This window comes from Pseudophryne corroboree, chromosome 6, assembly GCF_028390025.1.
Source record: "Pseudophryne corroboree isolate aPseCor3 chromosome 6, aPseCor3.hap2, whole genome shotgun sequence".
Taxonomy (NCBI): Eukaryota; Metazoa; Chordata; class Amphibia; order Anura; family Myobatrachidae; genus Pseudophryne; species Pseudophryne corroboree.
Window position 1 is genome coordinate 43,536,117 of NC_086449.1, and position 14,613 is coordinate 43,550,729.

Consider the following 14,613-nt stretch of genomic DNA (forward strand, 5'->3'; position numbering starts at 1 on the left):
GTCCAGTGGGGCTGAACCTCCATGGTTGGCCTCCATTAAAGGGATGATTTCAATTATTTCTCTGACGTCCTAAGTGGATGCTGGGGACTCCGTCAGGACCATGGGGAATAGCAGCTCCGCAGGAGACAGGGCACAAAAGTAAAAGCTTTAGGATCAGGTGGTGTGCACTGGCTCCTCCCCCTATGACCCTCCTCCAAGCCTCAGTTAGGTTTTTGTGCCCGGCTGAGAAGGGTGCAATCTAGGTGGCTCTCCTAAAGAGCTGCTTAGAGTAAAAGTTTTGTTAGGTTTTTTATTTTCAGTGAATCCTGCTGGCAACAGGCTCACTGCAACGAGGGACTTAGGGGAGAAGAAGTGAACTCACCTGCGTGCAGGATGGATTGGCTTCTTAGGCTACTGGACACTAGCTCCAGAGGGACGATCACAGGTACAGCCTGGATGGGTCACCGGAGCCGCGCCGCCGACCCCCTTGCAGATGCTGAAGAGAGAAGAGGTCCAGAAATCGGCGGCTGAAGACTTCCCAGTCTTCTTAAGGTAGCGCACAGCACGGCAGCTGTGCGCCATTGCTCTCAGCACACTTCACACCAACGGTCACTGAGGGTGCAGGGCGCTGGGGGGGGAGCCCTGGGCAGCAATGAAAGTACCTATGCTGGCTAAAAATACATCACATATATCCTCTGGGGCTATATGGATGTATTTAACCCCTGCCAGGTTGTCAGAAAAACGGGAGAAGAAGCCCACCGAAAAGGGGGCGGGGCCTATTCTCCTCAGCACACAGCGCCATTTTCCTACACAGCCCCGCTGCTAGGAAGGCTCCCAGGCTCTCCCCTGCACTGCACTACAGAAACAGGGTTAAAACAGAGAGGGGGGGCATTTTTGTGGCGATATTATTACATATTAAGATGCTATAAGGGAAAACACTTATATAAGGTTGTCCCTGTATAATTATAGCGTTTTGGTGTGTGCTGGCAAACTCTCCCTCTGTCTCCCCAAAGGGCTAGTGGGGTCCTGTCCTCTATCAGAGCATTCCCTGTGTGTGTGCTGTGTGTCGGTACGTGTGTGTCGACATGTATGAGGACGATGTTGGTGAGGAGGCGGAGCAATTGCCTGTAATGGTGATGTCACTCTCTAGGGAGTCGACACCGGAATGGATGGCTTATTTAGGGAATTACGTGATAATGTCAACACGCTGCAAGGTCGGTTGACGACATGAGATGGCCGGCAAACCAATTAGTACCAGGCGTCTAAAACACCGTCAGGGGCTTTAAAACGCCCATTACCTCAGTCGGTCGACACAGACACGGACACTGACTCCAGTGTCGACGGTGAAGAAACAAACGTATTTTCCATTAGGGCCACACGTTACATGTTAAGGGCAATGAAGGAGGTGTTACATATTTCTGATACTACAAGTACCACAAAAAAGGGTATTATGTGGGGTGTGAAAAAACTACCTGTAGTTTTTCCTGAATCAGATAAATTAAAGCGTGGGTTTCCCCCGATAGAAAATTATTGGCGTTATACCCTTTCCCGCCAGAAGTTAGGGCACGTTGGGAAACACCCCCTAGGGTGGATAAGGCGCTCACATGCTTATCAAAACAAGTGGCGTTACCGTCTCCAGATACGGCCGCCCTCAAGGAGCCAGCTGATAGGAGGCTGGAAAATATCCTAAAAAGTATATACACACATACTGGTGTTATACTGCGACCAGCGATCGCCTCAGCCTGGTTGTGCAGTGCTGGGGTGGCTGGGTCGGATTCCCTGACTGAAAATATTGATACCCTTGACAGGGACAGTATTTTATTGACTATAGAGCATTTAAAGGATGCATTTCTATATATGCGAGATGCACAGAGGGATATTTGCACTCTGGCATCAAGAGTAAGTGCGATGTCCATGTCTGCCAGAAGATGTTTATGGACACGACAGTGGTCAGGTGATGCAGATTCCAAACGGCACATGGAAGTATTGCCGTATAAAGGGGAGGAGTTATTTGGGGTCGGTCCATCGGACCTGGTGGCCACGGCAACAGCTGGAAAATCCACCTTTTTTACCCCAAGTCACATCTCAGCAGAAAAAGACACCGTCTTTTCAGCCTCAGTCCTTTCGTCCCCATAAGGGCAAAAGGCCAGTCATATCTGCCCAGGGGTAGAGGAAAGGGAAAAAGACTGCAGCAGGCAGCCCTTCCCAGGAACAGAAGTCCTCCACCGCTTCTGCCAAGTCCTCAGCATGACGCCGGGGCCGTACAAGCGGACTCAGGTGCGGTGCGGGGTCGTCTCAAGAGTTTCAGCGCGCAGTGGGCTCACTCGCAAGTGGACCCCTGGATCCTACAAGTAGTATCCCAGGGGTACAGATTGGAAATTCGAGACGTCTCCCCCTCGAAGGTTCCTGAAGTCTGCTTTACCAACGTCTCCCTCCGACAGGGAGGCAGTACTGGAAACAATTCACAAGCTGTATTCCCAGCAGGTGATAATCAAAGTACCCCTCCTACAACAAGGAAAGGGGTATTATTCCACACTATTTGTGGTACTGAAGCCAGACGGCTCGGTGAGACCTATTCTAAATCTGAAATCTTTGAACACTTACATACAAAGGTTCAAATCAAGATGGAGTCACTCAGAGCAGTGATAGCGAACCTGGAAGAAGGGGACTATATGGTGTCCCTGGACATCAAGGATGCTTACCTCCATGTCCCAATTTGCCCTTCTCACCAAGGGTACCTCAGGTTCGTGGTACAGAACTGTCACTATCAGTTTCAGACGCTGCCGTTTGGATTGTCCACGGCACCCCGGGTCTTTACCAAGGTAATGGCCGAAATGATGATTCTTCTTCAAAGAAAAGGCGTCTTAATTATCCCTTACTTGGACGATCTCCTGATAAGGGCAAGGTCCAGAGAACAGTTGGAGGTGGGAGTAGCACTATCTCAAGTAGTTCTACGACAGCATGGGTGGATTCTAAATATTCCAAAATCGCAGCTGTTTCCGACGACACGTCTGCTGTTCCTAGGGATGATTCTGGACACAGTCCAGAAAAAGGTGTTTCTCCCGGAGGAGAAAACCAGGGAGTTATCCGAGCTAGTTTGGAACCTCCTAGAACCAGGCCAAGTGTCAGTGCATCAATGCACAAGAGTCCTGGGAAAAATGGGGGCTTCTTACGAAGCGATTCCATTCGGCAGATTTCACGCAAGAATTTTTCAGTGGGATCTGCTGGACGAATGGTCCGGATCGCATCTTCAGATGCATCAACGGATAACCCTGTCTCCAAGGACAAGGGTGTCTCTTCTGTGGTGGCTGCAGAGTGCTCATCTACTAGAGGGCAGCAGATTCGGCATTCAGGACTGGGTCCTGGTGACCACGGATGCCAGCCTGAGAGGCTGGGGAGCAGTCACACAGGGAAGAAATTTCCAGGGAGTGTGGTCAAGTCTGGAGACCTCTCTCCACATAAATATACTGGAGCTAAGGGCAATTTACAATGCTCTGAGCCTAGGAAGACCTCTGCTTCAAAGTCAACCGGTGCTGATCCAGTCGGACAACATCACGGCAGTCGCCCACGTAAACAGACAGGGCGGCACAAGAAGCAGGAGGGCAATGGCAGCAAGGATTCTTCGCTGGGCGAAAAATCATGTGATAACACTGTCAGCGTTGTTCATTCCGGGAGTGGACAACTGGGAAGCAGACTTCCTCAGCAGGCACGACCTCCACCCGGGAGTGTGGGGACTTCATCTGGAAGTCTTCCACATGATTGTGAACCGTTGGGAAAGACCAAAGGTGGACATGATGGCGTCCCGTCTGAACAAAAACTGGACAGGTATTGCGCCAGGTCAAGAGACCCTCAGGCAATAGCTGGGACGCTCTGGTAACACCGTGGGTGTACCAGTCGGTGTATGTGTTCCCTCCTCTGCCTCTCATACCCAAGGTACTGAGAATTATAAGACGGAGAGGAGTAAGAACTATACTCGTGGCTCCGGATTGGCCAAGAAGGACTTGGTACCCGGAACTTCAAGAGTTACTAAGAAGGGACTTGCTTCAGCAAGGATCATGTCTGTTCCAAGACTTACCGCGGCTGCGTTTGACGGCATGTCGGTTGAACGCCGGATCCTAAGGGAAAAAGGCATTCCGGAAGAGGTCATCCCTACCCTGGTCAGAGCCAGGAAGGAGGTGACCGCACAACATTATCACCGCATTTGGCGAAAATATGTTGCATGGTGTGAGGCCAGGAAGGCCCCCACGGAGGAATTTCAACTCGGTCGATTCCTGCATTTCCTGCAAACAGGAGTGTCTATGGGCCTCAAATTGGGGTCCATTAAGGTTCAAATTTCGGCCCTGTCGATTTTCTTCCAGAAAGAATTGGCTTCAGTTCCTGAAGTCCAGAAGTTTGTCAAGGGAGTACTGCATATACAACCCCCTTTTGTGCCTCCAGTGGCACTGTGGGATCTCAACGTAGTTCTGGGATTCCTCAAATCACATTGGTTTAAACCGCTCAAATCTGTGGATTTGAAATATCTCACATGGAAAGTGACCATGCTGTTGGCCCTGGCCTCGGCCAGGCGAGTGTCAGAATTAGCGGCTTTGTTTCACAAAAGCCCATATCTGATTGTCCATTCGGACAGGGCAGAGCTGCGGACTCGTCCCCAGTTTCTCCCTAAGGTGGTGTCAGTGTTTCACCTGAACCAGCTTATTGTGGTACCTGCGGCTACTAGGGACTTGGAGGACTCCAAGTTGCTAGATGTTGTCAGGGCCCTGAAAATATATGTTTCCAGGACGGCTGGTGTCAGGAAAACTGACTTGCTGTTATCCTGTATGCACCCAACAAACTGGGTGCTCCTGCTTCTAAGCAGACGATTGCTAGTTGGATGTGTAGTACAATTCAGCTTGCACATTCTGTGGCAGGCCTGCCACAGCCAAAATATGTAAATGCCCATTCCACAAGGAAGGTGGGCTCATCTTGGGCGGCTGCCCGAGGGGTCTCGGCTGTACAACTTTGCCGAGCTGCTACTTGGTCAGGGGCAAACACGTTTGCAAAATTCTACAAATTTGATACTCTGGCTGAGGAGGACCTGGAGTTCTCTCATTCGGTGCTGCAGAGTCATCCGCACTCTCCCGCCCGTTTGGGAGCTTTGGTATAATCCCCATGGTCCTGACGGAGTCCCCAGCATCCACTTAGGACGTCAGAGAAAATAAGAATTTACTTACCGATAATTCTATTTCTCGTAGTCCGTAGTGGATGCTGGGCGCCCATCCCAAGTGCGGATTGTCTGCAATACTTGTACATAGTTATTGTTACAAAAATCGGGTTATTAGTGTCGGGAGCCATCTTTTCAGAGGCTCCGCTGTTATCATGCTGTTAACTGGGTTCAGATCACAGGTTGTACAGTGTGATTGGTGTGGCTGGTATGAGTCTTACCCGGGATTCAAAATCCTTCCTTATTGTGTACGCTCGTCCGGGCACAGTATCCTAACTGAGGCTTGGAGGAGGGTCATAGGGGGAGGAGCCAGTGCACACCACCTGATCCTAAAGCTTTTACTTTTGTGCCCTGTCTCCTGCGGAGCCGCTATTCCCCATGGTCCTGACGGAGTCCCCAGCATCCACTACGGACTACGAGAAATAGAATTATCGGTAAGTAAATTCTTATTTTCTACTAAGATGTCTCATACTGAGAATGAGACAAAATTTTTGCGGCAGTCTATGGATGACCTGATAAATAGAGATTCAGCTCCCATTAGTGATGAGCGGGTTCGGTTCCTCGGAATCCGAACCCCCCCGAACTTCAGCCTTTTTACACGGGTCCGAGGCAGGTTCGAACCTTCCCGCATTGCTCGGCTAACCCGAGCGCGCCCGAACGTCATCATCCCGCTGTCGGATTCTCGCGAGGCTCGAATTCTATCGCAAGACTCGGATTCTATATAAGGAGCCGCGCGTCGCCGCCATTTTCACACGTGCATTGAGATTGATAGGGAGAGGACGTGGCTGGCGTCCTCTCCGTTTATAGAGAAGAGAGTAGAGAGTTAGAGACACTATTTAGTATTTACTAATTTTGGGGAGCATATTAGGACTGGAGTACTACTACTTGCTGATAGTGTGACCATTGACCACCAGTTTAATTAATCCGTTCTCTGCCTGAAAAAAACGATACACAGTGTGACACAGTCACATACCATATCTGTGCTCAGCCTCAGTGTGCTGCATCATCATATGTAATACTGTATATCTGACTGTGCTGAGTGCTCACTGCTCACACAGCTTAATTGTGGGGGAGACTGGGGAGCAGTTAGAGCAGGAGTACATAAATAATATATTTTAAGTACAGTGCACACTTTTGCTGCCAGAGTGCCACACTGCCAGTGTGACTGACCAGTGACCACACTGACCACCAGTATATTGTGATTGTCTGCTTAGGACGGAGTACTACTTGCTGATAGTGTGACCAGTGACCAGTGACCACCACCAGTTTAATTAATCCGTTCTCTGCCTGAAAAAAAAACGATACACAGTGTGACACAGTCACATACCATATCTGTGCTCAGCCCAGTGTGCTGCATCATATGTAATACTGTATATCATTATCTGACTGTGCTGAGTGCTCACTGCTCACACAGCTTAATTGTGGGGGAGACTGGGGAGCAGTTATAGCAGGAGTCAGTGCCGTAACTAGCCATTTTAGCGCTATGTGCAAGAAACGACAGTGGCGCCCTCCCCATGTAAGATAGGGGCAGTGCGCGCCGTAGGCGCGTGTAAAATTTATAGGGGCGTGGCTTCACGGGGAAGGGGCGTGGTCACAAAATAACAGCAATTCATACTACGGTGCACAGTAGTCTACATTATTCAAATTACGCTGCACAGTAGCGCCACTACACCAGGTAGAGCCCCTTTTATACATTACAGCAGACAGCATCCCCCTTTTTACACATTGCGGCAGCCAGGACACCTTTTTACACATTACGGCAGCCAGTCCCCCTTTTTACACATTGCGGCAGCCAGGACCCCTCTTTTCACATTGCGGCAGCCAGGCCCCATTTTTACACATTGCGTCAGCCAGACCCCCTTTTTATACATTGCGGCAGCCAGGCCCCCTTTTTACACATTGCGGCAGCCAGGACCCCTTTTTACACATTGCGGCAGCCAGGACCCCTTTTTACACATTGCGGCAGCCAGGCCCCCTCTTTACACATTGCGGCAGCCAGGCCCCCTCTTTACACATTGCGGCAGCCAGGCCCCCTCTTTACACATTGCGGCAGCCAGGCCCCCTCTTTACACATTGCGGCAGCCAGGCCCCCTTTTTACACATTGCGGCAGTCAGGACCCCTTTTTACACATTGCGGCAGCCAGGCACCCTTTTTACACATTGCGGCAGCCAGGCCCCCTCTTTACACATTGCGGCAGCCAGGCCCCCTTTTTACACATTGTGGCAGCCAGGACCCCATTTTACACATTGTGGCAGCCAGGACCCCTTTTTATACATTGCGGCAGCCAGGACCCCTTTTTACACATTGCGGCAGCCAGGATCCCTCTTTACACATTCCGGCAGCCAGGACCCCATTTTACACATTGCGGCAGCCAGGACCCCATTTTACACATTGCGGCAGCCAGGACCCCCCTTTTTACACATTGCGGCAGCCAGGACCCCTTTTTACACATTGCGGTAGACGGTGTCCCCCTGAGAGAGAGAGAGAGAGAGAAAGAAAGAAAGAGAGAGAGAGAAAAAGAGAGAGAGAGAGGAATATACTTACCTTCTCCCCGCTGACAGGCTCCTCATGCAGCTCCCTCGGTGCAGGCACAGGCAGTGAGATGAGAAGGAGGAGGGAGGGGGAGCAGGGAGCCGCAGCAGCGCTATTTGATTGGTAGTAAGCGCCGCTGCAGCATCCCCCTCTCCTTCTGTATTGCTGCCCGGCGCTGCTATGGATGCTGGGATGCGGTTCCTTCATCCCGGCATCCATAGCAGCGCCGGGCAGCCAATACAGAAGGAGAGGGGGATGCTGTAGCGGCGCTTACTACCAATCAAATAGCGCTGCTGCGGCTCCCTGCTCCCCCTCCCTCCTCCTCCTTGAACCCGGCGCTGGTCTCCTCTCCCTCCAGCCGCGCACGGCGCACACAGAGGCGGCATGTAATGAGTCAATTTGACTCATTACATGCCGCTGACCGTTGCGCCCCCAGGGCAACTGCGCTGTGTGCCAAGCCCACTTGGCATACACGTAGTTACGGCCCTGGCAGGAGTACATATTTTAAGTACAGTGCACACTTTTGCTGCCAGAGTGCCACTGCCAGTGTGACTGACCAGTGACCACTGACCACCAGTATATTGTGATTGTCTGCTGACCACCAGTATATTGTGATTGTCTGCCTGAAAAAGTTAAACACTCGTCGTGTGGTGTTTTTATAAACGAATTCTGCAGACAGTGTCCACTGTCCAGCAGGGGTGTGGTTCGTTTTATCGACCGTGCCTAGGTCGACAATGTTTAGGTCGACCACTATAGGTCGACAGTCACTAGGTCGACATGGATGGAAGGTCGACAGGGTTTCTAGGTCGACATGTGCTAGGTCGACAGGTCTAAAGGTCGACATGAGGATTTTTTTGTTTTGGGTGTCGTTTTCTTCGTAAAGTGACCGGGATCCCAAATTAGCGCACCGCGTCCCCTCGCATGGCTCGCTTTGCTCGCCATGCTTCGGGCATGGTGCCTTCGCTTCGCTCGGCACACTTTACCGTTCCAATCGTAGTCCACATGGATCGTTAAGTATGAAAAAATTGAAATAAAAATTTAAAAAACTCATGTCGACCTTTAGACCTGTCGACCTAGCACATGTCGACCTAGAAACCCCGTCGACCTTCCATCCATGTCGACCTAGTGACTGTCGACCTATAGTGGTCGACCTAAACATTGTCGACCTAGGCACTGTCGATCTTCAGACCGGATCCCGTCCAGCAGGTCCGTCATTACATAATATATACCTGTCCGGCTGCAGTACTAGTGTGATATATATATATATATTTTAATTTTATCTCATTATCATCCAGTCTATATTAGCAGCAGACACAGTACGGTAGTCCACGGCTGTAGCTACCTCTGTGTCGGCAGTCGCTCGTCCATCCATAATTGTATACCACCTACCCGTGGTTTTTTTTTCTATCTTCTTGATACTAGTAGCTTACTTTAGGAGTCTGCAGTGCTGACAGACAGTGTCCAGCAGGTCCGTCATTACATAATATATACCTGTCCGGCTGCAGTACTAGTGTGATATATATATATTTTTTATTTTTATCTCATTATCATCCAGTCTATATTAGCAGCAGACACAGTACGGTAGTCCATGGCTGTAGCTACCTCTGTGTCGGCAGTCGCTCGTCCATCCATAAGTATACTAGTATCCATCCATCTCCATTGTTTACCTGAGGTGCCTTTTAGTTGTGCCTATTAAAATATGGAGAACAAAAATGTTGAGGTTCCAAAAATAGGGAAAGATCAAGATCAACTTCCACCTCGTGCTGAAGCTGCTGCCACTAGTCATGGCCGAGACGATGAAATTCCATCAACGTCGTCTGCCAAGGCCGATGCCCAATGTCATAGTACAGAGCATGTAAAATCCAAAACACCAAATATCAGTAAAAAAAGGACTCAAAAATCTAAAATAAAATTGTCGGAGGAGAAGCGTAAACTTGCCAATATGCCATTTACCACACGGAGTGGCAAGGAACGGCTGAGGCCCTGGCCTATGTTCATGGCTAGTGGTTCAGCTTCACATGAGGATGGAAGCACTCAGCCTCTCGCTAGAAAAATGAAAAGACTCAAGCTGGCAAAAGCACAGCAAAGAACTGTGCGTTCTTCGAAATCCCAAATCCACAAGGAGAGTCCAATTGTGTCGGTTGCGATGCCTGACCTTCCCAACACTAGACGTGAAGAGCATGCGCCTTCCACCATTTGCACGCCCCCTGCAAGTGCTGGAAGGAGCACCCGCAGTCCAGTTCCTGATAGTCAGATTGAAGATGTCAGTGTTGAAGTACACCAGGATGAGGAGGATATGGGTGTTGCTGGCGCTGGGGAGGAAATTGACAAGGAGGATTCTGATGGTGAGGTGGTTTGTTTAAGTCAGGCACCCGGGGAGACACCTGTTGTCTGTGGGAGGAATAGGGCCATTGACATGCCTGGTGAAAATACCAAAAAAATCAGCTCTTTGGTGTGAAAGTATTTCAACAGAAATGCGGACAACATTTGTCAAGCCGTGTGTTGCCTTTGTCAAGCTGTAATAAGTAGGGGTAAGGACGTTAACCACCTCGGAACATCCTCCCTTATACGTCACCTGCAGCGCATTCATAATAAGTCAGTGACAAGTTCAAAAACTTTGGGCGACAGTGGAAGCAGTCCACTGACCAGTAAATCCCTTCCTCTTGTAACCAAGCTCACGCAACCACCCCACCAACTCCCTCAGTGTCAATTTCCTCCTTCCCCAGGAATGCCAATAGTCCTGCAGGCCATATCACTGGCAATTCTGACGAGTCCTCTCCTGCCTGGGATTCCTCCGATGCATCCTTGCGTGTAACGCCTACTGCTGCTGGCGCTGCTGTTGTTGCTGCTGGGAGTCGATGGTCATCCCAGAGGGGAAGTCGTAAGACCACTTTTACTACTTCCAGCAAGCAATTGACTGTCCAACAGTCCTTTGCGAGGAAGATGAAATATCACAGCAGTCATCCTGCTGCAAAGCGGATAACTGAGGCCTTGGCATCCTGGGCGGTGAGAAACGTGGTTCCGGTATCCATCATTACTGCAGAGCCAACTAGAGACTTGTTGGAGGTACTGTGTCCCCGGTACCAAATACCATCTAGGTTCCATTTCTCTAGGCAGGCGATACCGAAAATGTACACAGACCTCAGAAAAAGAGTCACCAGTGTCCTAAAAAATGCAGCTGTACCCAATGTCCACTTAACCACGGACATGTGGAGCAGGGCAGGGTCAGGACTATATGACTGTGACAGCCCACTGGGTAGATGTATGGACTCCCGCCGCAAGAACAGCAGCGGCGGCACCAGTAGCAGCATCTTGCAAACGCCAACTCTTTCCTAGGCAGGCTACGCTTTGTATCACCGCTTTCCAGAATACGCACACAGCTGAAAACCTCTTACGGCAACTGAGGAAGATCATCGCGGAATGGCTTACCCCAATTGGACTCTCCTGTGGATTTGTGGCATCGGACAACGCCGATTTAATGTGCATTAAATATGGGCAAATTCCAGCACGTCCCATGTTTTGCACATACCTTGAATTTGGTGGTGCAGAATTATTTAAAAAACGAGAGGGGCATGCAAGAGATGCTGTCGGTGGCCAGAAGAATTGCGGGACACTTTCGGCGTACAGGCACCACGTACAGAAGACTGGAGCACCACCAAAAACGCCTGAACCTGCCCTGCCATCATCTGAAGCAAGAAGTGGTAACGAGGTGGAATTCAACCCTATATATGCTTCAGAGGTTGGAGGAGCAGCAAAAGGCCATTCAAGCCTATACAATTGAGCACGATATAGGAGGTGGAATGCACCTGTCTCAAGCGCAGTGGAGAATGATTTCAACGTTGTGCAAGGTTCTGATGCCCTTTGAACTTGCCACACGTGAAGTCAGTTCAGACACTGCCAGCCTGAGTCAGGTCATTCCCCTCATCAGGCTTTTGCAGAAGAAGCTGGAGACATTGAAGGAGGAGCTAACACAGAGCGATTCCGCTAGGCATGTGGGACTTGTGGATGGAGCCCTTAATTCGCTTAACAAGGATTCACGGGTGGTCAATCTGTTGAAATCAGAGCACTACATTTTGGCCACTGTGCTCGATCCTAGATTTAAAACCTACCTTGGATCTCTCTTTCCGGCACACACAAGTCTGCTGGGGTTCAAAGACCTGCTGGTGAGAAAATTGTCAAGTCAAGCGGAACGCGACCTGTCAACATCTCCTCCTTCACATTCTCCCGCAACTGGGGGTGCGAGGAAAAGGCTCAGAATTCCGAGCCCACCCACTGGCGGTGATGCAGGGCAGTCTGGAGCGACTGCTGATGCTGACATCTGGTCCGGACTGAAGGACCTACCAATGATTACGGACATGTCGTCTACTGGCACTGCATATGATTCTCTCCCCATTGAAAGAATGGTGGAGGGTTATATGAGTGATCGCATCCAAGTAGGCACGTCAGACAGTCCGTACTTATACTGGCAGGAAAAAGAGGCAATTTGGAGGCCCTTGCACAAACTGGCTTTATTCTACCTAAGTTGCCCTCCCACAAGTGTGTACTCCGAAAGAGTGTTTAGTGCCGCCGCTCACCTTGTCAGCAATCGGCGTACGAGGTTACTTCCAGAAAATGTGGAGAAGATGATGTTCATTAAAATTAATTATAATCAATTCCTCCGTGGAGACATTGACCAGCAGCAATTGCCTCCACAAAGTACACAGGGAGCTGAGATGGTGGATTCCAGTGGGGACGAATTGATAATCTGTGAGGAGGGGGATGTACACGGTGATATATCGGAGGATGATGATGAGGTGGACATCTTGCATCTGTAGAGCCAGTTTGTGCAAGGAGAGATTAATTGCTTCTTTTTTGGTGGGGGTCCAAACCAACCCGTCATTTCAGTCACAGTCGTGTGGCAGACCCTGTCACTGAAATGATGGGTTGGTTAAAGTGTGCATGTCCTGTTTATACAACATAAGGGTGGGTGGGAGGGCCCAAGGACAATTCCATCTTGCACCTCTTTTTTTCTTTCATTTTTCTTTGCGTCATGTGCTGTTTGGGGAGTGTTTTTTGGAAGGGCCATCCTGCGTGACACTGCAGTGACACTCCTAGATGGGCCAGGTGTTTGTGTCGGCCACTACGGTCGCTTAGCTTACTCACACAGCTACCTCATTGCGCCTCTTTTTTTCTTTGCGTCATGTGCTGTTTGGGGAGTGTTTTTTGGAAGGGACATCCTGCGTGACACTGCAGTGCCACTCCTAGATGGGCCAGGTGTTTGTGTCGGCCACTAGGGTCGCTTAGCTTAGTCATCCAGCGACCTCAGTGCAAATTTTAGGACTAAAAATAATATTGTGAAATGACCCCCAAATTCTATGATTTAAGCTGTTTTTTAGTTTTTTTTTTTTTAAAAACACCCGAATCCAAAACACACCCGAATCCGACAAAAAAAATTCGGTGAGGTTTTGCCAAAACGCGGTCGAACCCAAAACACGACCGCGTAACCGAACCCAAAACCAAAACACAAAACCCGAAAAATTTCAAGTGCACATCTCTAGCTCCCATGCCTGCGCCCCACACTCTCGCCATTTGCTCACAAAAGCGTACTATGGCCCAAATCATGCAGGGTTATACTGATCCTGACACGTCGGATCCAGAGGAGTGTGAAGTGGATGCGAGTGGGGGGGGGGGGATGCTGTCCTGTCACACGGTATACAGGCCCTCATTGAGGCGATCAGATCTGTCCTACATATTCCTGACAAGACTGAAGATGTAGAAGAGGAATCTTATTTTAACACTAAAAGAAATACTTAGCTACTTTCCCCGCTTCAAAGGAATTTAAATGCCCTGTTTGAAGAGATGTGGGCGAACCCTGACAAAAAGTTTCAGATCCCTAAAAGGCTGATGTCTTCCTTTCCCTTTCCTGCGGAAGATAGGAAGAAATGGGAGAACCTGCCGATTGTGGACGCATCAGTGTCCAGGTTGTCGCGTAAGATAGTCTTACCGGTTCCCGAGCCGCGTCCATAAACGACATAGCTGACCGCAAGATTGAGACCACTCTCAAATCTTTATACACTGCGGCTGGGGTGGCCCAGAGACCCACTATTGCTTGTGCATGGATCACTATGGCCATTGTTAAGTGGTCAGGTAACCTAATTGACGGCTTAGATTCCTTACCCAGGGGGGAGATTATTTTACTCCTACAGCATATTCAGGATTCTGCTAACTTTATGGTGGAGGCCTTAAAGGAAATTGGTTTGCTCAACGCACGCACCACTGACATGGCAATGTCAGCACGCAGAGGCTTGTGGCTACACCAGTGGACTGCGGATGCGGATTCCAGGAAAGGCATGGAAAGCCTACCATTCACGGGTGAAGCTTTTTTTTGGAGATGAAAGTCTACATATCTTCCTTCTGCATCAACCCCAGCTAGGAAAACCTACTCTGCTCCAACTCTGAAATCCTTTCGGACAGCAAAATCTAAAGGAAAATCCAAGGGTTCTTCTACAATCTTCCGAGGCGGTGAAAGTAAACCCAGAAATCCAGAAAACCCGCTGCTGCAGATTCTCAGGAACAGACCTCCGGATCTGCTTCCTCAAAGCCTTCAGCATGACGGTGGACCGCACTGCCTGGAAGACAGGCAGGTGGGAGCCCGGTTACGTTATTTCAATCACATATAGGCAACATCATGTCAAGATCTCTGGGTCAAAGAGCTTATCACACAGGGATACAGACTGGAATTTCAGGAACTCCCACCTCCCAGATTCTTCAAATCCAGCTTACCAGCTTCTCCAGAAGCAGGTTTGACTTTGCAGGCAGTGATTCAAAAACTGATACAGACTCAGGTCATTGTTCCAGTTCCACTACACCTACAAAACCAGGGTTATTACTCCAACCTGTTTGTAGTACCGAAAACGGACGG

The 14,613-nt window shown here is 49.7% G+C and overlaps 1 protein-coding gene across 2 annotated transcripts in view; it reads left to right on the forward strand.

Moving 5' to 3' along the window:
* LOC134936032 (calpain-5-like) overlaps positions 1 to 14,613 on the forward strand; it is a 55,376-nt gene that overhangs the window by 10,617 nt on the left and 30,146 nt on the right. The gene's annotated exons all lie outside the window — the stretch shown is intronic.